Source organism: Tursiops truncatus, chromosome 3 (assembly GCF_011762595.2).
Source record: "Tursiops truncatus isolate mTurTru1 chromosome 3, mTurTru1.mat.Y, whole genome shotgun sequence".
In the NCBI taxonomy this organism is placed as follows: Eukaryota; Metazoa; Chordata; class Mammalia; order Artiodactyla; family Delphinidae; genus Tursiops; species Tursiops truncatus.
This window is the reverse complement of record NC_047036.1, coordinates 101,719,965-101,742,343: the sequence shown is the minus strand read 5'-3', so window position 1 is coordinate 101,742,343 and position 22,379 is coordinate 101,719,965. Positions and strand designations below refer to the sequence as shown.

Sequence of the window (22,379 nt, the reverse complement as noted above, 5' to 3'; positions counted from 1 at the left end):
GACAACAAGGTCCTATTCTATAGCACAGGGAGCTATATTCAATGTCCTGGGATAAACCATAATGGAAAAGAATACAAAAAGAATATATATATATATATAATATATATATATGTATATGTATGTATACATGTATGTATAACTGAGTCACTCTGCTGTAGAGAAAAAATTAACATGATGTTGTAAATCAACTATATTTCAATAAAAAATAAAGTAAAAATAAATAAATAAAAAATTAAAAAACAAAAAAAGGACAGTACCTGCAATATACATAAATATTTATTGAATAAATAAATATTGTTGAATGATGCCAGGAGTTACAACAGCCACTTCAAACTTAAAGGTAAAATCAGGAGAATTCCAGAGACATCATCCTTGATATCATTGTGTCACTGAATTAATACCAACAGCTTCCTCCCTCCAGACTCATTATGTGACAAAATTTAACTCTAGTTGGTATTTACTATGTGTCAGGTTTTCTTTTATTTGCAGCCAAAAGCATTACTTACCTATAGAGTTGCTTTGTACACTACGACTTTGTAAATCAGACATACAAAAAGCCCCCTCTCATATGGGAAAAATTTATAGGGTGGTGGTAATATTTAATACCTTGATAGGAGTGGTAATGTTCAGTATCTTGGTAGAGGTTCAAGCAAGCATTCTTCAAAACTCAGTAAATGTACACATTTGTTTGTGCATTTAATTATATCTAAATTTTAACTAAAAGAATAAAAGAACAAATATTTAACTCTAGTTAATGATTGATATGCATGCTTTTCTTAAGGAAGAATACTGATATCTGAAGTTTACTTTGAAATGCAAAATATAAGATATGGATTGCAGAAGGATTGATAGATACATGATAAAGCAAGTATAGTAGAATTTTTGAGGTGGGGAGGGTGACACATGGCAGTCATCCTCAAATATTTTCCAACTTTTCTGTAAATTTTCTGTAAAATAGAAAATGTTTATAGTAGTCCCATCTTATAAATATATATGCCAGACCTGGAGGAAATGATGGCTTTGAAATTTTTATTTATGTTAGAAAGAGTAGCTCTGTAGGAGAAATGGCTGGAAGACATCTCCTTAAAGTGTGTAGCAATCATAGTACTAATCCACATATAATGAAATTCTCAGTAGCACTTTCTTTTGAACTTGGCAAAATTAATAGTAAATTTCCTTGAAAGAATGAACAGACAGTAACAGTGAAGAATTAAGAAAAAATGAGTAATAAGGAGGAATTTATTCAATTGCATAGTAAAACAAAATAGGAGGGTAATAAGAAAGCATTTTCCCTGATTGAAATGTAATAACTCCATTTCTGGAATTATAGTATATATGACACATTTTTTAAAACCTCCTGGAAATACTGGATTAAATATAACTAACGTTCTTTTGCAGGGATAGTTGAGATGTGAAAAAAGTAAGGGAAGTCTCCAGAGGTCAAAACCCCAGACATGAACTAAGAATCATTTGCCAACCACCCCCCGTCTGACATAGCAGAACATACTTGACTACGATAAAGTGTGAGAAAAGAGATGGCAAAAAGAGGACTTATAAAAACAAATAATTTCATTATGTAAGTACTATACCAAACCTTTGAAAAACAAGGACAGCTTTATGGGCAAGTGTACAGATGATTATCTAAATAAGTAATCTCCAAAATATTTGACATTATAGTTTGATCAGGAAAAAAACAACTGTTGATCATGACATCTGTATTTGTCAGGGTTCTCCAAGGAAACAGAACAAACAGGATATATACAGATATATAGAAAGAGATTTATTATGAGGGATTGGCTTATGCAACTATGGAGGCTGAGAAATGATACAACCTGCCATCTACAAGCTGGAGGCCCAGGAAAGCCAGGAGTGTAACTCCAGCCCAAACCCTAAGGCCTGAGAACTGGGGGGCCAATGGTCTCCCAGTCCTGGTCCAAGTCTGAAGTCCCAAGAACGAGGAGCACCAATGTCCAGTGGCAGGATAGCATGGATGTTCCAGCTCCAGCAGAGAGCAAATTGATCCTTTTTCTGCCTCTGTATTCTATTCAGGCCCTCAGAGGCTTGAAGATGCCCACCCACACTGGTGACAGCATCTTCTTTACTCAATCTAACAACACAAATGTTAACCTCTTCTGGAAACATCCTCAAAGACACACCCCCAAATAATATTTTGCCAGTTATCTGGGCATCCCTTAGCCCAGTCTAGTTGACACATACATCCATCAAAAATCCCTATGTTTATTTGTATATTATATACATGTAATAAGTGCTAGCATATTATGTGTATTATAAAACCATACACAGAAATGTGAATTTAAAGTATGAGTTTGAGTGTGTGTGTGTGCATGTGTATGTATGTTCTAATATGGATTATCTTGAGTACCTCCTGTAATGCTCACCCACCTCCCTCACTTTGGAAACAAATGGTCTACATGAGTCTATATCATATAAAGTGAGGACGAGGTGGTTAGAAAGTTCCACATCCTTCCTCTACCTCCTGGCTGATGACTGAATGTTTACTCATTTCTTTAGTTTTAGCCTTTAGCATAAATAGCTTCTAGTTCCCTTCCTGAGAACACATTTAATTACAGAAAGTGGAGAGAGCATGAAGGCAGCAGCTAACTCAGGGGGAAACAGATCAATATAGAAGGCAGAGGGGAGGGCCAGAAGTCACAGAGGCTCAGATAGCAAACATCCCTCTAAGTGACATGAAGCCATTTACTCAGAAAGAATTCACTGCACATACTTAATAAAACTGGAATATTCTTCAGTTCTTACAAATTTTGTATTTAAATGAAATGTTTAACAAACAGCCCACTTTCTTATTCCAGACAGATAAGCAACAAGCCACACTGTCTTCCACCCCATCAATCTGCATGGCAGGATCTGTGCAGCTGGCTGGAGTGACCAGCCATCTCCCACCCTCACCACTCACATTCTCCTCACACTGCACCCCTAGTCAAAGAGTGCAGGCCCCAGATGAAGGAAGAGGTTCTTTGGTAAAGAACTTCTGAGTATTATGCTTCTTTCATTCTAGTTGAATTGAAGACCTGGAAGTTTTTTAATTCTGCAATTTTCCATGCTTCTAACCCTAATTATTAGAAGCATCCTTTTTAAAAAAAAAAAATCTTTGGATCATTTCAAATCTATACTCTTGCAATTGTTCTAGTTATTTTCCACACATTTTCTCTTGAAGGTATAGCTACTTTAGTGTTGAGTAAATGTCTTAAATAAAACTGAAAGTAAAACCTAATAATTTTTCTTAGCTTTTACAGAAAATGAAATTCTAGCTAACTGAATGAGGAAAGAAACTGGGGTGGTTTGGGTTTTTATCTTGTTTGTGAATATATAGAAAACTTCCATTCCTCTTTTCATCTGTGATCCTAAAGCTGTCTTCTTGCCCCACTGGCACAGGTCTGGGCTGGAGTTGGAGAGAGTGACAAACTCAAAGCTTCCATTCCAATGAATCCACACATCTGTAGATCAAATAGGCCCATGAGTTAGTTTCCAATCTCTTCCTTTTTCTTCCTTAAGAAGAAAAAGCTGCTCAGGAAGCTAAGTTTTGCAGATACAGGAGAATATAAAGCTTTGTACATCAAAAGGTTTTAAATTTTATTTACTTATTTGGTTGACAAACTTTCCAAAATGGATTTCATGTTCTTAATCAAAAGATAGCAATCAAAATTGGACATCTTCTTGGTAAATTCAGGACAATCATGATGAATATCAATTTACATACTCACCCCAGACACATGTTCTTTTTGAGTTCATATTTACTTTCTATCTTGTTCTTGTCCCTTTCCTCCCCTACAGCTCTCACACTGAAGGCTTCTCTTGTTATGAAACTCCTTGTAGCCAATGTATCTGCCTGAAGGAGCTCTTCTATCAACCAGAAATCTGCACCTTCCTAATTGACCAGAGCTTAGAAAACAGAAGCCATCTTATTCTAAGTGGTAGTGTAGAGGTCTCACAGGAGAAGCTGAAAGATGTTCATATGAAAAGTGCAAGGTACAATGGAATACTACTCAGCCATAAAAAAGAAAGAAATTTTGCCATTTGCAGGAAAAGGGATGGAAGTGGAGGGCATTATGCTAAGTGAAATAAGTTAGACAGAGAAAGACAAATACCACATGATAACACTTATATGTGGAATCTAAAAAATACAAGAATTTAGTGAATATAACAAAAAAGAAGCAGATTCACAGATGTAGAGAACAAACTAGTGGTTACCAGTGGCGAGAGGGAAGGGGGAAGAACAATATACAGGTAGGGGATTAAGACCTATAAATTACGGGGTATAAAATAAGTTACTAGGATGTATTATATGACACAGGGAATACAGCCAATATTCAAAATAAGTGTAGATGAAGTATAACCTTTAAGAAATGCAGGAGAGACCTTCAAGATGGTGGAGGAGTAAGACATGGAGGTCACCTTCCTCCCCACAAATACGTCAGAAATACATCTACATGTAGAACAACTCCTACAGAACACCTACTGAACGCTGGCAGAAGACCTCAGACTTCTCAAAAGGCAAGAACCTCCACACATAACTGGCCGTGTGGATGACAGGGTATTTATTGGTGCTCCAGCTGGGTGTAGGCCTGTGCCTCTGAGGTGGGAGAGCTGAGTTCAAGACATTGGTCCACCAGGGACTTCCTGGCTCTATGTAATATCAAACGGCAAAAGCTCTCCCAGAGATCTCCATCTCAACACTAAGACCCAGCTCCACTCAACGACCAGCAAACTATACTGCTGGACACCCTATGGCAAACAACTAGCAGGACAGGAAAACAACCACACCCATAGCAGAGAGGCTGCCTAAAATCATAATAAGGTCAAAGACACCCCAAACCACACCACTGGAAGTGGTTCTGCCCACCAGAAAGACACGATGCAGCCTAATCCACCAGAACACAGGCACCAATCCCCTCCACCAGGAAGCCTACACAACCCACTGAACCAACCTTAGCCACTGGGGGCAGACACCAAAAACAAGGGGAACTACAAACCTGCAGCCTGCGAAAAGGAGATCCCAAACACAGTAAGTTAAGCAAAATGAGAAGACAGAGAAACACGCAGCAGATGAAGGAGCAAGGTAAAAACCCACCAGACCAAACAAATGAAGAAAAAATAGGCAGTCTACCTGAAAAAGAATTGAGAGTAATGATAGTAAAGATGATCCAAAATCCTGGAAATAGAATGGAGAAAATACAAGAAACGTTTGACAAGGACCCAGAAGAACTAAAGAGCAAATATACAATGATGAAAAATGCAATATGAAATTAAAAATTCTCTAGAAGGAATCAATAGCAGAAATACTGAGGCAGAAGAATGGATAAGTGACCTGGAAGATAAAATACTGAAAATAAGTACCAGAGAGCAGAATAAAGAAAGAAGATGAAAAGATAAGGACAATCTCAGAGACCTCTGGGACAACATTAAATGCACCAACATTCACATTACAGGGGTCCCAGAAGAAGAAGAGAAAAAGAAAGGGACTGAGAAAATATTTGAAGAGATTATAGTTGAAAACTTCCCATACAGGGAAAGAGTCCCATACAGGATAAATCAAAGGAGAAACATGCCAAGATACACATTAATAAAACTATCAAAAATTAAATTCAAAGAAAAAATATTAAAAGCAGCAAGGGAAAAGCAACAAATAACATACAAGGGAATCCCCATAAGGTTAACAGCTGATCTTTCAGAAGAAACTCTGCAAGCCAGAATGGAAAGGCAGGACATATTTAAAGTTATGAAAGGGAAAAACTACAACCAAGATTACTCTACCCAGCCAGGATATCATTCAGATTCAAAGGAGAAATTAAAATCTTTACAGACAAGCAAAAGTTAAGAGAATTCAGCACCACCAAACCAGCTTTACAACAAATATTAAAGGAACTTCTCTAGGCAGGAAACACAAGAGAAGGAAACGACCTACAATAACAAACCCAAAACAATTAAGAAAATGGTAATAGAAACATACATATCCATAAGTACCTTAAATGTAAATGGATTAAATACTCCAACTAAAAGACATAGACTGGCTGAATGGATAGAAAAACAAGACCCGTATATATGCTGCCTATAAGAGACCTACTTCAGACCTACCAACACATACAGAATGAAAGTGAGGGGATGGAAAAAGATATCCAATGCAAATGGAAATCAAAAGAAAGCTGGAGTAGCAATTCTCATATCAGACGAAACAGACTTTAAAATAAAGACTATTGCAAGAGACAAAGAAGGACACTACATAATGATCAAGGGATCAATGTAAGAAGAAGATATAACAATTATAAATATTGATGCACCCAACATAGGAGCACTTCAATACATAAGGCAAATGCTAACAGCCATAAAAGGGGAAATTGACAGTAACACAATAATAGTAGGGGACATTAACACCCTACTTTCACCAATGGGCAGATCATCTAATTTGAAAATAAATAAGGAAACACAAGCTTTAAATGACACATTAAACAGGATGGACTTAATTGATATTTATAGGACATTCCTTTCCAAAAACAAAAGAATACACTTTCTTCTCAAATGCTCAAGGAAGATTTTCAGGAATAGATCACATCTTGGGTTACAAATCAAGCCTTGGTAAACTTAAGAAAATTGAAATATCAAGTATCTTTTCCAACCACAACACTATAAGACTAGATATCACTTATAGGGAAAAAAACTGTAAAAAATACAAACACATGGAGGTTAAACAATATGCTACTAAATAACCAAGAGATCACTGAAGAAATGAAAGAGGAAATCAGAAAATACCTGGAAACAAATGACAATGATAATACGACAACCCAAGACCTATGGGATGCAGCAAAAGAAGTTCTAAGAGGGAAGTTTATAGCAATACAATCCTACTTCAAGAAACATCTCAAATAAACAACCTAAACTTAAACCTAAAACAATTAGAGAAGGAAGAACAAAAAAAACCCAAAGTTAGCAGAAGGAAAGAAATCATAAAGATCAGATCAGAAATAAATGAAAAAGAAATGAAGGAAACAATAGCAAAGATCAATAAAACTAAAAGCTTGTTCTTTGAGAAGATAAACAAATTTGATAAACCATTAGCCAGACTGATCAAGGAAAAAAGGAAATAGACTCAAATAAATAGAATTAGAAATGAAAAAGGAGAAGTAACAACTGACACTGTAGAAATACAAAGGATCATGAGAGATTACTACAAGCAACTATATGCCAATAAAATGGACAACCTGGAAGAAATGGACAAATTCTTAAAAAAGCACAACCTTCCAGACTGAACTAGGAAGACACAGAAAATATAAACAGACCAATCACAAGCACTGAAATTGAGACGGTGATTAAAAATCTTCCAACAAACAAAAGCCCAGGACCAGATGGCTTCCCAGGCAAATTCTATCAAATATTTAGAGAAGAGTTAACACCTATCCTTCTCAAACTCTTCCAAAATATAGCAGAGGGAGGAGCACTCCCAAACTCATTCTACAAGGCCACCATCACCCTGATACCAAAACCAGACAAGGAAGTGACAAAAAAAGAAAACTACAGGCCAATATCACTGATGAATATAGATGCAAAAATCCTCAACAAAATACTAGGAAACAGAATCCAACAGCACATTAAAAGGATCATACATCATGATGAAGTGGGGTTTATCCCAGGAATGCAAGGATTCTTCAAATTACACAAATCAATCAATGTGATGAACCATATTAACAAATTGAAGGAGAAAAACCATATGATCATCTCAATAGATGCTGAAAAAGCTTTTGCCAAAATTCAACACCCACTTATGATAAAATCCCTTCAGAAAGTAGGCATAGAGGGAACTTACCTCAATATAATAAAGGCCATATATGACAAACCCACAGGCAACATTGTTCTCAATGGTGAAAAAGTGAAACCATTTCCACTAAGATCAGGGGCAAGAAAAGGTTGCCCACTCTTACCACTATTATTCCACATAGTTTTGAAAGTTTTAGCCACAGCAATCAGAGAAGAAAGAGAAATAAAAGTAATCCAAATAGGAAAAGAGGAGGTAAAACTGTCACTGTTTGCAGATGACATGATATTATACACAGAGAATCCTAAAGATGCTACCAGAAAACTACTAGAGCTAATCAATGAATGTGGTAAAGTAGTAGGATACAAAATTAATGCACAGAAATCTCTTGCATTCCTGTACACTAACGACAAAAAATCTGAAAGAGAAAGTAAGGAAACACTCCCATTTACCACTGCAACAAAAAGATTAAAATACCTAGGAATAAACCTACCTAAGGAGACAAAACTCCTCTATGCAGAAAACTATAAGACACTGATGAAAGATATTAAAGATGATATAAGCAGATGGAGAGATATACCATGTTCTTGGGTTGAAAGAATCAACATTGTGAAAATGACTATATTATCCAAAGCAATCTACAGATTCAGTGCAATCCCTGTCAAACTACCAATGGCATTTTTCACAGAAATAGAACATAAAATTTCACAATTTGTATGGAAACACAGAAGATCTTGAATAGCCAAAGCAAGCTTGAAAAAAAAAAACAGAGCTGGAGGAATCAGGCTCCTGGACTTCAGACTATACTACAAACCTACAATAATCAAGACAATATGGTACTGGCACTAAAACAGAAATATAGATCAATGGAACAGGATAGAAAGCCCAGAGATAAACCCACACACATATGGTCACCTTATCTTTGATAACAGAGGCAAGAATATTCAATGGAAAAAAGACAGCCTCTTCAATAAGTGGTGCTGGGAAAACTGGACAGCTACATGTAAAAGAATGAAATTAGAACACTCCTTAACACCGTACACAAAAATAAACTCAAAATGGATTAAAGACCTAAATGTAAGGCCAGACACTATTAAACTCTTAGAGGAAGACATAGGCAGAACACTCTATAACATAAATCACAGCAAGATCCTTTTTGACCCACCTCCTGGAGAAATGGAAATAAAAACAAAAATAAACAAATGGGACCTAATGAAACTTCAAAGCTTTTGCACAGCAAAGGAAACCATAAGCAAGACCAAAAGACAACCCTCAGAATGGGAGAAAATATTTGCAAATGAAGCAACTGACAAAGGATTAATCTCCAAAAAATACAAGGAACTCATGCAGCTCAATATCAAAAAAAACAAAAACCCAATCCACAAATGGGCAGAAGACCTAAATAGACATTTCTCCAAAGATGATATACAGATTGCCAACACACACATGAAAGAATCCTCAACATCACTAATCAATAGAGAAATGCAAATCAAAACTACAATGAGGTATCACGTCACACCAGTCAGAATGGCCATCACCAAAAAATCTACAAACAATCAATGCTGGAGAGGGTGTGGAAAAAAGGGAACCCTCTTGCACTGTTGGTGGGAATGTAAATTGATACAGCCACTATGGAGAACAGTATGGAGGTTCCTTAAAAAACTAAAAATAGGACTACCATCCGACCAAGCAATCCCACTACTGAGCATATACCCTGAGAAAACCATAATTCAGAAAGAGTCATGTACGACAATGTTCATTGCAGCTCTATTTACAATAGCTAGGACATGGAAGCAACCTTAGTGTCCATAGACAGATGAATGGATAAAGCAGATGTGGCACATATATAAAATGGAATATTACTCAGCCATAAAAATTAATGAAATTGAGTTATTTGCAGTGAGGTGGATGGACCTAGGGTCTGTCATACAGAGTGAAGTCAGAAAGAGAAAAACAAATACCGTATGCTAACACATATATATGGAATCAAAAAAAAAAAAAGGTTCTGAAGAACCTAGGGGCAGGACAGGAATAAAGATGCAGACGTAGAGAATGGACTTGAGGACATGGGGAGGGGAAGGGTAAGCTGGGACAAAGTGAGAGAGTGGCATGGACATATATACACTACCAAATGTAAAATAGATAGCTAGTGGGAAGCAGCCTCATAGCACAGGGAGATCAGCTCAGTGCTTTGTGACCACCTAGAGGGGTGGGATAGGGAGGGTGGGAGGGAGATGCAAGAAGGAGGAGATATGGGGATATATGTATAGCTGATTCACTTTGTTATAAAGCAGTAACTAACACACCATTTTAAAGCAATTATACTCCAATAAAGATGTTAAAAAAGAAAAGAATTGTGAATCACTACATTGTACACCTATATATAATAAAGGAAAAAGTGCAAGGTGTTATTACTTAATTTGGTTATTTATCAAATACTTGGTTTATATCTGGCTTTCAGGTGTAATGCCAATACGTGAGTGCTGGGTAGGTAAAATACCACTTAAGGACTAATCCTCAAATATTTGTGTAACAGCCCAGAGTATATCAGTATAACAGCCTTGGTAGAAAAACCAAGGCTCCAAGCAGAAATGTTTTATCCAGATGACATTAAGTCCATTAAGGTACTGAAAACTAAATTTCATTGTATGCTAAACAAATCTGTTTTGATTTGGAGGTTAATAGATACTCTAAATTCTGATTACATATTACTTAGTCTGCTAGTCTAACCCAGTCTCTCATTTCACTCTATACCTTGGAATTTTATTCCATTAAGAGTTCCTCAGACATGAGTACAATGCCAGAAAACCAGGATGAGTGCAGGTCAACCTTAAAATGGAGATTTAAGCAAAAGGGACAAAAAGCAATGCATACAACTAGCCAGAAATAATCATGTATCCTTGAAGCTGAGTCTTTACTTTCTAAGGTTAAAGCAATTTTTCCTTTGCCTGAGTGGCCAAGATCATAACTCTACTTCTTCACTTGTTTTTACTTTGCCAGATTTGGCCTCAGATTGTATGGTATTGATGTCAAACACAGTAAAGAGACCTAACATGAAATTCAAGCATCAGAAAAGCAGCATCACAAGTAACAAGCAAAAAGGAGCAAACAAAACGAAACAAAACCAAAACACCCTTGTTATCCATTCCCAGGATTTCTAGGATGTGAATTAGTAAGGAATTAAACCAGAGAATCCCCTCTATATGGTAGAACTTTTTTCTCTAGGTGATTTCCACACATCAAAATAACCCACACGACAAATCAAGAGGATAGAACCAGATTGCTAAATCCTGTAACAGGCAAGAAAGCATCAGGCATCATCTAAGTCATTAAGTTGTGCAAGCTCTTAGGCCTGATAAATCTGAAGTTTGACAAATGTATTTTGTTATTTTCATCTCTTTAGTATTGCATTATGTTTCTAAAAAAAACGTCTTGTATTTATCAATTTTGGAGCCCTAACTTCTGGAGTAGATAAAGCACCTCTTTGTTGTAGGAAAGCAGACTCTGAAGGGTATCCATTTACATAGAGGGGGGGCCTCAACCATAGGATGGAAGAACTGCCCATTGAAAAACATGTATTGTATTTCTAAAAAGGTGTTCCCACATTTTTTTAGAAGAAATGTACTTGCAACTCTTTTCTGCATAGTCTTTGGTTCTTCTTTCACTGAACAGCACCATTACCCAACTCCTCTTCCCACATTGCAATGATGAATACACTAAATGTAAGAAAATCATATGGGAACAGACATGAGCGGGATCAAATAGGTCCAAGAAAGCACAATGGTTGCATTTCAGGAGGTTGGATAATTCAATATGAGAATATTTGCCTCTGCACACCAAGATGCAAAGAGCAGCCAAGCCACTTCATTCAGCGAACCAAATAAGGTCTTTCCTCCTCAAAGAGAGTCTATGCTGTGGGGTAAATGCATTACAAGATCAGGCTTTCAGGGGAAAAAAGATGCTTTTCTTAAATGCTAGAAAACAAGCTGGTTTATTCATATGTGAATAGCCTGAAAGAACCTGGCTGACTCTTCCCTGACAGAAGAGAGCTGTATATAACAATATTGTATTAACTTTGTATCGTGACCTGGTAACTAGACACAAACTGGAGTGCAAACCCCTTGTTCCTCAGGGAGAAGGTCTTTTTATTATTATTATTCTGAGATCCATACCAATTGTCAGTCATCATGCTGGGGGTGAGGTTTTTTCTGGTAATAGCCTGTCCCTGCCCCTTCTATCCATTTCAATGCGACCCTTTTATCTTTTATTGTAGAGCAGGTATTCAGCTAGTATTCAGGTTCCTTTCAGAGGGAACTGTTTCATATGTAGCTGTATATCTGTTATGTTTATGGGAAGAGGTGAGTTCAGGGTTTTCCCATGCCATTACCTCACTTTAGTACCTAGGTGTAAATTTTGACCCTACTGTAATAGCTAGAATTTATTGAATGCTTGCCATGTACCCAAAACTGCCCTAATTAACAGCACTATAATTCAAAAAGATACATGTACCCCAATGTTCATAGCAGCGCTATTCACAACAGCCAAGACATGGAAACAACCTAAATGTCCATCAACAGATGAATGGATAAAGAAGATGTACATATATACAATGGAATACTACTCAGCCATAAAAAAGAATGAAATAATGCCATTTGCAGCAACATGCATACAACCAGAGATTATCAAAGTGAAGTAAGGCAGAAAGAGAAAGACAAATATCATATGATATCACTTATATGTGGAATCTAAAATATGACACAAATGAACCTACCTATAAAAGAGAAACAGAATCACAGACATAGAGAACAGACTGGTGGTTGCCAAGGGTGATGGGGTTGGGGGAAGGATGGAGTGGGAGGTTGGGTTTAGCAAATGTAAGCTTTTATATAGAGAATGGATAAACAACAAGGTCCTACCATATAGCACAGAGAACATATTCAATATCTATGATAAACCATAATGGAAAAAATATTAAAAAAAAGAATTATATATATGTATAACTGAATCACTTTGCTGTACAGCAGGAATTAACACAACATTGCAAATCAACTATATCTCAATTTTTAAAAACCTGCCCTAATTAAGCAAAATAAACATTATTTCATTTAATCTTGGTGTAGTCTAATTATCTTCACTTTACAGGTAAGGGAACTGAATCTCACAAATATGACAAAGCCATATCTAGAGCCAAGTAGCATTTCACAAATTATCACCAATAAATAATCAGTTACTTCAAGTGTTTTCTTCCTTCCTCACCCATTTGGCAGTCAGATACCACATAGAGAGATACTAAGGGTTGCTCTTTGCACTATGGGTGGGAAGGAAAGAGGAAAATTCATCTCACCAAAGCTGAGATTTTCTTCCCATAACTAGAGTTTGCTTTCCTTGGCTTTTTCTTAACAAAATTTCCAACTTTGTGGCAAGAGACACTGAATAGCAAAAAAAAAAAGGAAGGAAGAAAAAGAAAAAATCTGTGTGCAAACCTGGACTAGATGGTAGGTTCTATGAGACATTTCTCATGTCTCCTTCCCAGACTAATTCACTATGTGCCTGATTCACATAAAAAGGAGTGGCTATCAGATATTAGTTGAAGATTCTTCAACTCTTAGTTCTGAAGCAAGAATTATGAAATCAATATACACATTACTTTAAAAATTCTAATGCAATGCGATTTTGGTATACCATAAAACTTAATATAAAAGAACTTCATTTTCCTGCCATCTCTTGGGACTAGGCCTAGATTCATTGATTTTCAATGTTCTCCATTAGAATCCACTCCATCATTTCTACTCCTTCACAGTTCTGAAAAACTTTTGCTCATAGCACCTGAATCAGACCACACAGGATTATAGAAGATACCCTATGCTGGACAAACCCTGCCCCACCCCGTCATGGAAATTTCATTCTCTGGTTCTTTGACAACAAGCCATCCCTGAAGCTGAGGAGGCAGGTCTGGGTGCCAGCCATCAGCTGTGAGTTGGAGAGCTAGAGTTGGCCCAAGCTCAACTGGTAGCCCAGAAACCAAGGTCCCCCCAGCCAAGCAGTGCCTAATTTCAGGCTGATTGCTTTGCTGAGAGTTTCCAGGGCACAGACAGTACCACTGAACAAATTCTGGATGGTTGTCTCCATAACTTGTGTAGCCATTGTCAGACTGGTGAGCTGGGAACTTTTTCCCAGACAGCCAAAAGCAGGTTTCACTCCAGCTTCTTCTACATTTCTTTCTTCTTCTTTTTTAAAAATGTATTTATTTTTTTTATTTTTGGTTGCATTGGGTCTTTGTTGCTGCGCATGGGCTTTCTCTAGTTGTGACGACCGTGCACCGGCTTCTCATTGCGGTGGCTTCTCTTGCTGTGGAGCAGGGGCTCTAGGTGCACGGACTTCAGTATTTGTGGCACATGGGCTCAGTAGTTGTGGTTCGCGGGCTCTAGAGCACAGGCTCAGTAGTTGTGGTGCATGGGCTTAGTTGCTCCGCGGCATGTGGGATCTTCCCAGACCAGGGCTCGAACCCGTGTCCCCCACATTGGCAGGCGGATTCTTAACCACTGTGCCACCAGGGAAGCCCCTACATTTATTTCTGCATTCAAAAAAACCCACAGGAATTCCTTGGCATGTCTTCTCTGCTTTTGTATACTCCCAATATACAGCCTGAAATACAGTAATGTACTCACTAAATGCTTATTGAATGAATGAATGATAGAAATAATCAGAAAAGCAAGGATAACTATGTAAAAATAGGTTAAATTTTAAAACAGCTATTCTTCAACCTGACGTTATTGTCTAGATGCCAAGGGATGATTCCCACTATGTCTCAAACTTTAAGAACTTAAGAATCACCTGGGGATCTTGTTATAATACAAGTTTTGATTCACTAGGTATGTGATTGAGCCTGAGTTTCCACATGTCTGAAAATCTCCCAGGTAATTCTGTTGGCTTAGACCACATTTTGAGTAGCAGTTTCCTAATCAGCATCAACTAATTGGTCTTACCATCATTAGAATCTCAGTGAACTTCATGGGTCAGGCAAACTTATCCATGGTTAATAAAATAACATATATGTCTTGGCACACAATAAGCAATCAATTAAAAATAATCAAATCATAATTTCATCAGAAAGAAAATTTACTTAGTAAATTTTAGGTAATTTACCTAAATTTACCTAGTAATTAAAGAAAAGAGTTACATGAAAAATCTTCTCATTCCCATATCTCAGAATGAATTTCAGAACTTTCTACCAAGTGAATATAGTGTGCTCAGCTTTGAACCATGGCTTAAATTAACCAGTCAAATCTTCAGTTATAAAATGTCTTCAGATCAAGGTATAATTTTTCCAGATTTCTTCATGAACTTCATTCTCATGAGAAATGGAAAAATAGTGAAAACCTGATCAGTATTACAGAGGAGTTTTAAAATTTTAACAATGTTGTTGGTTTAAAAAAGGAGTAAGAAAGTAGAGAGCAAAATGGAACTTAAATTGAGTAAAATTACAGATGAAGTTGTGCGTTTTTAGAAACTAAAGCCTTTGAGACAGAATGAAAAAGACAACATATCCCCATCAATAATTTAAGTGTGATTTTGGAAGAAGGTAATCATTTGTTTACAGTGAGGACTTATATTGGTATACAGTGGCTTCTACAAATTAAATAATTACTGGAAAGTCTCTACGTAAAATTTATTTCTTAACAAGCAATATTTAAAATAGTGGGTATGCTTAACTAGGAGCTAGCATGCAAGCTAGAATCTTCATAGGACTTAGAAAGTAAACATATAATTTAGAATGCAGAGAACTGAGTTGATTGCACTCCAAGTTCATGACACAGTCATCGACTGTCCATGCAAGGCTTTATTGATTTATTTTTCTTCTTATCCTCAATCTCCACTCCCAATCCACTCCTCCACCTGTAGGAAATTACTCTAATATGTTTAGCACCTTTCCTGAACATGCGGGTGTATTTGAAAAGAGGTACTGTTTTGTTGTGTGTTTATGTTTTAAATTTGCCAGGTAAATCATGTTACAGATCTCTTGTTATCTTACTTTTTTCTCTCAACACTATGTTTGAAAGACTTCTCCACATAACTCTCTCTTTAATTTGTTACCTCTGTGAATATCCACATTTCACCCATCTGCTCCCCTAGAGATAGATACCTATGTTGTCTACAATGTCCTGCTCTACAAATGATGTGTAATCAAGCATTCTTACACATGCCTCCTTAGAAACCACAAGTTCCCCTGGAGTGGACTGGATGGGTCCTGGGACCTATGCATATGAAATTAAACTAAGTATCTCCAAACTGTTTTCCAGATTAGCTGTTGGAGTCTATAGATTCTGCTTTACCCATTGATCTGTTAGTTTCCTCTTTTTTTTAATAAGGGTTTCTTAAATATTCTAGTTATTATCCCTTGTCAGTTTTTGAGTTCTCAGGTAACTTCTCTCAGCCTATTCCCTGTCAGTTGACTTTACTGATGGTTCCCTTCATTGAATAGAAATTCATAATTTTTTATGTAGTCAAATTCATCATTTTTTATCTTATGCCTTGTACTTTTGGGGTCTTATTTAATAATTTTTCTGCAACTCAGAAACACAGAGATATTTTTCTGATGTATTTTTATTCACTTTGTAGTTTTATCTTTCATTCTTAAGCCTGTGATTAATCTAAACTGTGTTTTTGAGAACTAACTTTATTTTTCCCTATATAGTGGCTTGTTTTTCCACTGTCATCTAATGAAGAAACCATCCTTTTCTATTAAGTCCATTTCTACATATATCAGTTTCCCATGTAAACATGTACTTGTTTTTGAGAACTCGATTCTGTTCCATTGATCTATTTATGTTTCTGCACCATATTGTCTCATTTCTATGGCTTTGTAGTAGTCTTCTGTTTCAGGATTTACTTACATTTTTCTGAAATAACTACTTCATGACGTTTTTTTACTTGCTGGATTAAACTTACATTTGGGTAAGAATTTTGGCATCTATAATTCTAAGAGTCACATAAAATTATTCTTTCTTGAACTATTTGTAGCAGGTATGATTCCCCTATTTTTTCCTGGCTAAAAGGACATAGATACTGTAGCACACACAGATCTCTGATTTCAAGGAAGAATAGGTCTCTTTCTGACCTAGAAGATTAATCATGATTGATTTAATCCAGATATAGGAATTTTGCTCTCCTCTACCAGTGATTTCTCTCTGTATCTGTGTGTGACACACGTCTGGCCAAAGAAACATCATAGGTAGGACACATGCTTGGGAGCTCCCCATATATAAATAGCCTCACTTAGGGAAAGGCTTGCCCAATCCTCTTCCTTTCCTTGCAAATCTTGAGATTGTGAGGCTCTAAGTTATAGCATGAGGTAACAACCATGAAGATAAAAAGGCAATACTAAGGATGGAAGAGAAGTTAGAAAAAAGCTAGGTTCCTGCTGGCATCACTAAGCAAGTGAATTAATTCTATCAAATTTAAGCACTATAATTTCTGTTGCATGAGAAAAATAAATCACTATTTGTTTAAGCATGGCCAAGATTTTTTGTGTCTTGATGCTATATTTATCCTGTATTATATATTCTCTGTCTGATACTAGGTTTTCCCAGAAGCAAACTGTAAGATAAGGATTCAAGATGTAAAAATACTATATAAAATATTAGCAAAGTACAAAGATATTTGAAAAGGACAATATATCAAGATCAAATTTGGTTTATTCTAGTAATACAAGGCTGATTTAAGATCTGAAAATCAATGTAATTCACTACATCCAAAGATTAAATTAGAAAAATCATATGATCATCTCAGTAGATACAGGAAAATGATTTTATTAAATTAAGCATCTATTCATGATAAAAATTACTACTATAGTAGAAATACATGGGACCAACTTATTGCAGAAAAAGGTATCTGTGAATCCTACTGAAAAAATCATACTGAATGGTAGAATAATGAAAGCTGTAACTCCAAGAATAAGGACAAGATATGAACGTCTGCTGTTACCAATTCTAATCACCACTGTCCTAACTATTGCAATAAGGCAAGGCAAGAAAAACATAAGAAAAAGATTGGAAGAAAAAAACAAAACTGTCATTTTTCCAGATAGTATAATAAGTATTTAAAAAATCCAAAAAATTCTACAGATTAACTATTAGAATTAATACATGAATTCAAAACAATCACAATATTTAAAATCTATTTTGTGTCTAAATACTAGTAACTAACAAATAGAATTTAAATTTAAAAAATTTAAATTTGGGCTTCCCTGGTGGCACAGTGGTTGGGAGTCCGCCTGCCAATGCAGGGGACACGGGTTCGTGCCCCGGTCCGGGAGGATCCCACATGCCACAGAGCGACTGGGCCCGTGAGCCATGGCCGTTGAGCCTGCGCGTCCAGAGCCTGTGCTCCGCAACGGGAGAGGCCACCAACAGTGAGAGGCCCACATACTGCAAAAAAAAAAAAAAAAAAAAATTTAAATTTAAAGAACATTTATAATAAGATTTTAAAAACACCTAATAGCTTAGAATAAATCTAATGAAAATTATGTAAAAACTCTATAAAATATTACTAAGAGAAATTAAATAAGAACTAAATAGTGAGATGTAGTATGTTCACATACTGTGAGTTACAATTGTAAAGATGTTAGTTTTCATGGTTCATCTTATAGATCCAATGAAATTCCAAACAAAATTCCAGCAGGGTTGTGTGTGTGTGTGTGTATGCATGAAAACTGGTTAACTTAAAAGCTATATGGAAATTTAAAAGGTCAATAACTCTGACCTCTTAAAAAAAACAAATTGGAAAACTTCCACTACTGGATATAAAGCTACTTTAATTAAGACAGTGATGCATTGGTACAAAAACAGACAAAGCCAAGATAACGATAGAGAATAGAGAGCAAGGTGGCAGAACAGGAAGCCCCATACCCTCTTTCCCCCCATGACATACTGACACAACAATACAGGAACCAATTCCCTTTGTGAGAAACTTAGAAACCAATTAAGAGACTCCTGTACCCCAGACGAGCACTAAATCAGTCACATCAAAGTGGGTAGGAAAACTCACAGCACTCACCATAATTCCTCCCCCTACTCAACGTGGCACAATCAGGAGAAAATTCCCAGATCTTAGCTTCTCCCTAGTGAGAGAAAGAAAAGATTGAAACATATGTCTAACATTTAGACTTTGGGTGGCAGCGGGGAAGGGGTGGCTGCCTGAAGGACTGGTCTCTGTCTTGCCTTAATCTAACTGACACGAAAGAGCACCAGATTGGAAGCCACTGAGAACAAGGCAACATTTTGGAACACTCACTTACCATAGACCCTTCCCCAGCTCAGTGGATCAAGTAGGAGAAAAACCCCAATTCTCTACTTCTCCCTGGGGAGGAAAAGAGTTGGAACATATATACAGCATTCCACCTTTTCTGTGGGCTGCCTGAGGACGGGTATCTGTCTTCTGTCTCAGAGCACTGATGGGACGTGATATACTCTAGATGCCCGGGGGTTGCTGAACAACAGAAAAGAGCTTGGCAGGTCGCTGCTGCCCCAGAGGACCTGTGGAACAGCATACAGAGGGAGGCTGATATAGCTCCACACCTCTCCCTCAGGGGAAGGACAGGAGTGGAACATGTGTCCAAAATTCTGACTAAGTGCTGAAAGAAAACTGTCAACCAAGAATACTACATCCAGCAAAACTGTGCTTCAAAAATGGAGGAGAAACAAAGCTGAGAGAATTCATCATCACCAGACTTGCCTTACAAGAAATGCAATTTCATTTTCATTTAGTCATCCAAGGAAAATTTGTACCTATGTGCACAAAAAAAAAAAAAAAAAAAAAAAAAATCACAGAAAAAAAGAATTTTCATGGCAACATTATTCATAAAATTTGGGGAAAAAAATGAAATGTCTATAAAGAATAGAATGGATAAATTACAGTTTATATGATAGGATATTACATAGCAACAAAACTGAACAAATTATTGCTACATGCACCATCATGGATGAACCTCATTAATGTAATGTTGATTTACAATAGCCAGACACAAAAGAATGATTTCTGTATGATTCCATTTTTATAAAATTTGAAAACAGGCAAAACTAATCTATGGTACTTAAACTCAGTGGTTATCTTTGGAAGAGTGACAGGGAGTAGTGACAGGAAGGGGCACAAAGGGAGTTTCTGGGGTCGGGTCATATCCTAGTTCTTAATCTGAGTGGTAGTTATGTGGGTGGGTACATTTTGTGATAAGTCATTAAGATATAAATTTATGATTTGTGAATTTTCCTATGTCAAGAAAAAGGCACATACTAAAAGGTATCCCTGCCACTACTGACTCTTATCCACTGGGCACCCATATCTACAATCCAAGCCAGGGTAACCACATTTTTCTTTTTATTTGACCCACTCTGTGTTTTGTTGTTTATATTTTTTAATTAAGCTTTTTGTTTTGATGTAATTTTGGATTAACATTGCAACTGTAAGAAATAATACAGCAATATCCCATGTACTTTTTACCCAGTTTTCCCCATTGGTAACGCTTTGTAACACTATAACAATATCACAACCAGGGTATTGACATTGATACAGTCAAGGTACAGAACATTTCCCTCACAAGGATCTCTTATGCTGACTTGTATAAACATATCTACTTCCCTCCTGTCCCAACGCCTGGCAACCACTAATCTGTTCTTCATTTTCATATTTTTTTCATTTTAAGAATGTTATAAGTGGAATCATACAGTATGCAACCTATTGGGATTGGCTTTTTCAGCTCAGCATAATTCTCTGGAGATGCATCCAGGTTGTAGTGTATTAGTAGTTTTTCCTTTTTACTGTAGAGTAGTATTCCTTGGTATTGATATTCCACAGTTTGTTTAGCCATTCACCTGTTATTTCTAGTTTGGGGCTAGTATGAATAAAACTACTATAAACATTTGTGTACAGGTTTTTATGTGAACATAAGTCTTCATTTATGTGGTTTAAGTCTCCAGGAGTGTAATTTTATGTCATATGGTAGTTGCATGTTTAGTTTTTTAAAGAAACTGACAAACTATTTTCCAGACTGGCTGTACCATCTTTCATTCCTGTCAGCAATGTATGATTGATCCAGTTTCTCTGTATTCTCTCCAGGATTTGGTGTTGTCACTATTTTTTATTTTATCCATTCTGATAGGTGTATAGTGATATTATCATGGTGGTGTTAGTTTGAATTCCCCTGCTGTCTACTGATGTTGAACATCTTTTCAAGTGTTTAATTTGCCATCTGTATATCTTCAGTGAAATGTCTATGCCTTTTGCCCATGTGCTAATTGGATGGTTTGCTATTTACTGCTGAATTTTCAGAGTTCTTTATATATCCTAGATACTAGTCTTTTGTTTAATGTGTGGCTTGCTACTCCTTTGTCAGAAACATGTGTTTCTTCCCATTCTGGAGCTTGTCTTTTTATCTTCTTAAAGGGTCTTTCACAGAGCAATTTTAAAAATTTTAATAAAGTCCAATTTAGCAATTTTCCCTTTTGTATGTTGTTCTTTGATGTCAAATCTAGGAACATTTGCCAAGTCCTAGATCCTGACATTTTTCTCTTCTGTTTTCTTCTAAAAGTTTATAGTCTTATGTTTTACATTTAAGCCTGTGATTCGTTTTAACTTTTGTATAAAGTGTGAGGCTTAGGTTTAAGGTACATTTTTTTTAACATATGGATGTCCAATTGTTCCAGCACCATTTGTTTAACATTCTATCTTAACTCTATTCAATTGCTTTTTCACATCTGTCAAAAATCAGGCATGTTTGTGTGTATTTCTGGGTTCTCTATTCTGTTCCAATGTCTATATGTCTATCCCACCACCATTACCACATAGTTATGATTATTTTAGCTATAATAGCTCTTGAAGTTGGAAAGACGGATTCCCTCCCACTTTATTCATCTTTTTCAAAATAGTTCTAGCTACTCTAGTTCCTTTTTCTTTCCATGTAAATTTTAGAATAATCTTGTCTGTATCCATAAAAAATATTGCTTGGATATGTATTAAGCCTGTTCATCAATTTGGGAGAATTGACAAGTTGAGTCTTCCAATATATAATCAGATATTTCTATTTACATATTTAATTTCTTTCATCAGTATTGTATACTTTTCAGCATACAAGTCCTGTACAAGTTTTGCTAGATCTACACTGAAGTATTTCATTTTTTGAGAGATTGTAAATGATATTTTAATTTTAGTGTCTATGTGTTCATTACTAGTATATATACATACAATTGATTTTTATATGTTTATCTTGTATCCTGCAACATTGTTGAACTTAGTTATTAGGTATTCTCATGTTATATTTGTTTAATCTCATTCTTTTTCTCATTTTCTTGACATTTAAGTCCTTAAGAATCTAAAATATGCTACTTTTATAGTATAAATTTCACATGAATTATATCTGAACTTCTTGAGGGTCAAATTTTACTGGCCACTGATTCTCACACATGGTTGATTATTTCCATGTGTGTTTTATATTTTGGAGGTTATGCTCTCTTTAGTGACACATTATTAGCAGGAACTCAACATAACCTGGTTTATGCTGTTTGTGTGATTTTACATTTTCTTCTCAAGCACTCAAGGGATA

At 36.2% G+C, this 22,379-nt stretch overlaps 1 long non-coding RNA gene across 1 annotated transcript in view; it reads right to left on the bottom strand.

The window, feature by feature from the left end:
* LOC117311597 (uncharacterized) overlaps window positions 1-22,379 on the bottom strand; it is a 97,762-nt gene that overhangs the window by 58,094 nt on the left and 17,289 nt on the right. The window contains exon 7 of the long non-coding RNA XR_012330835.1: window positions 18,842-18,905. This is a non-coding gene — a long non-coding RNA (uncharacterized lncRNA). The remainder of the gene's footprint in view (window positions 1-18,841; window positions 18,906-22,379) is intronic.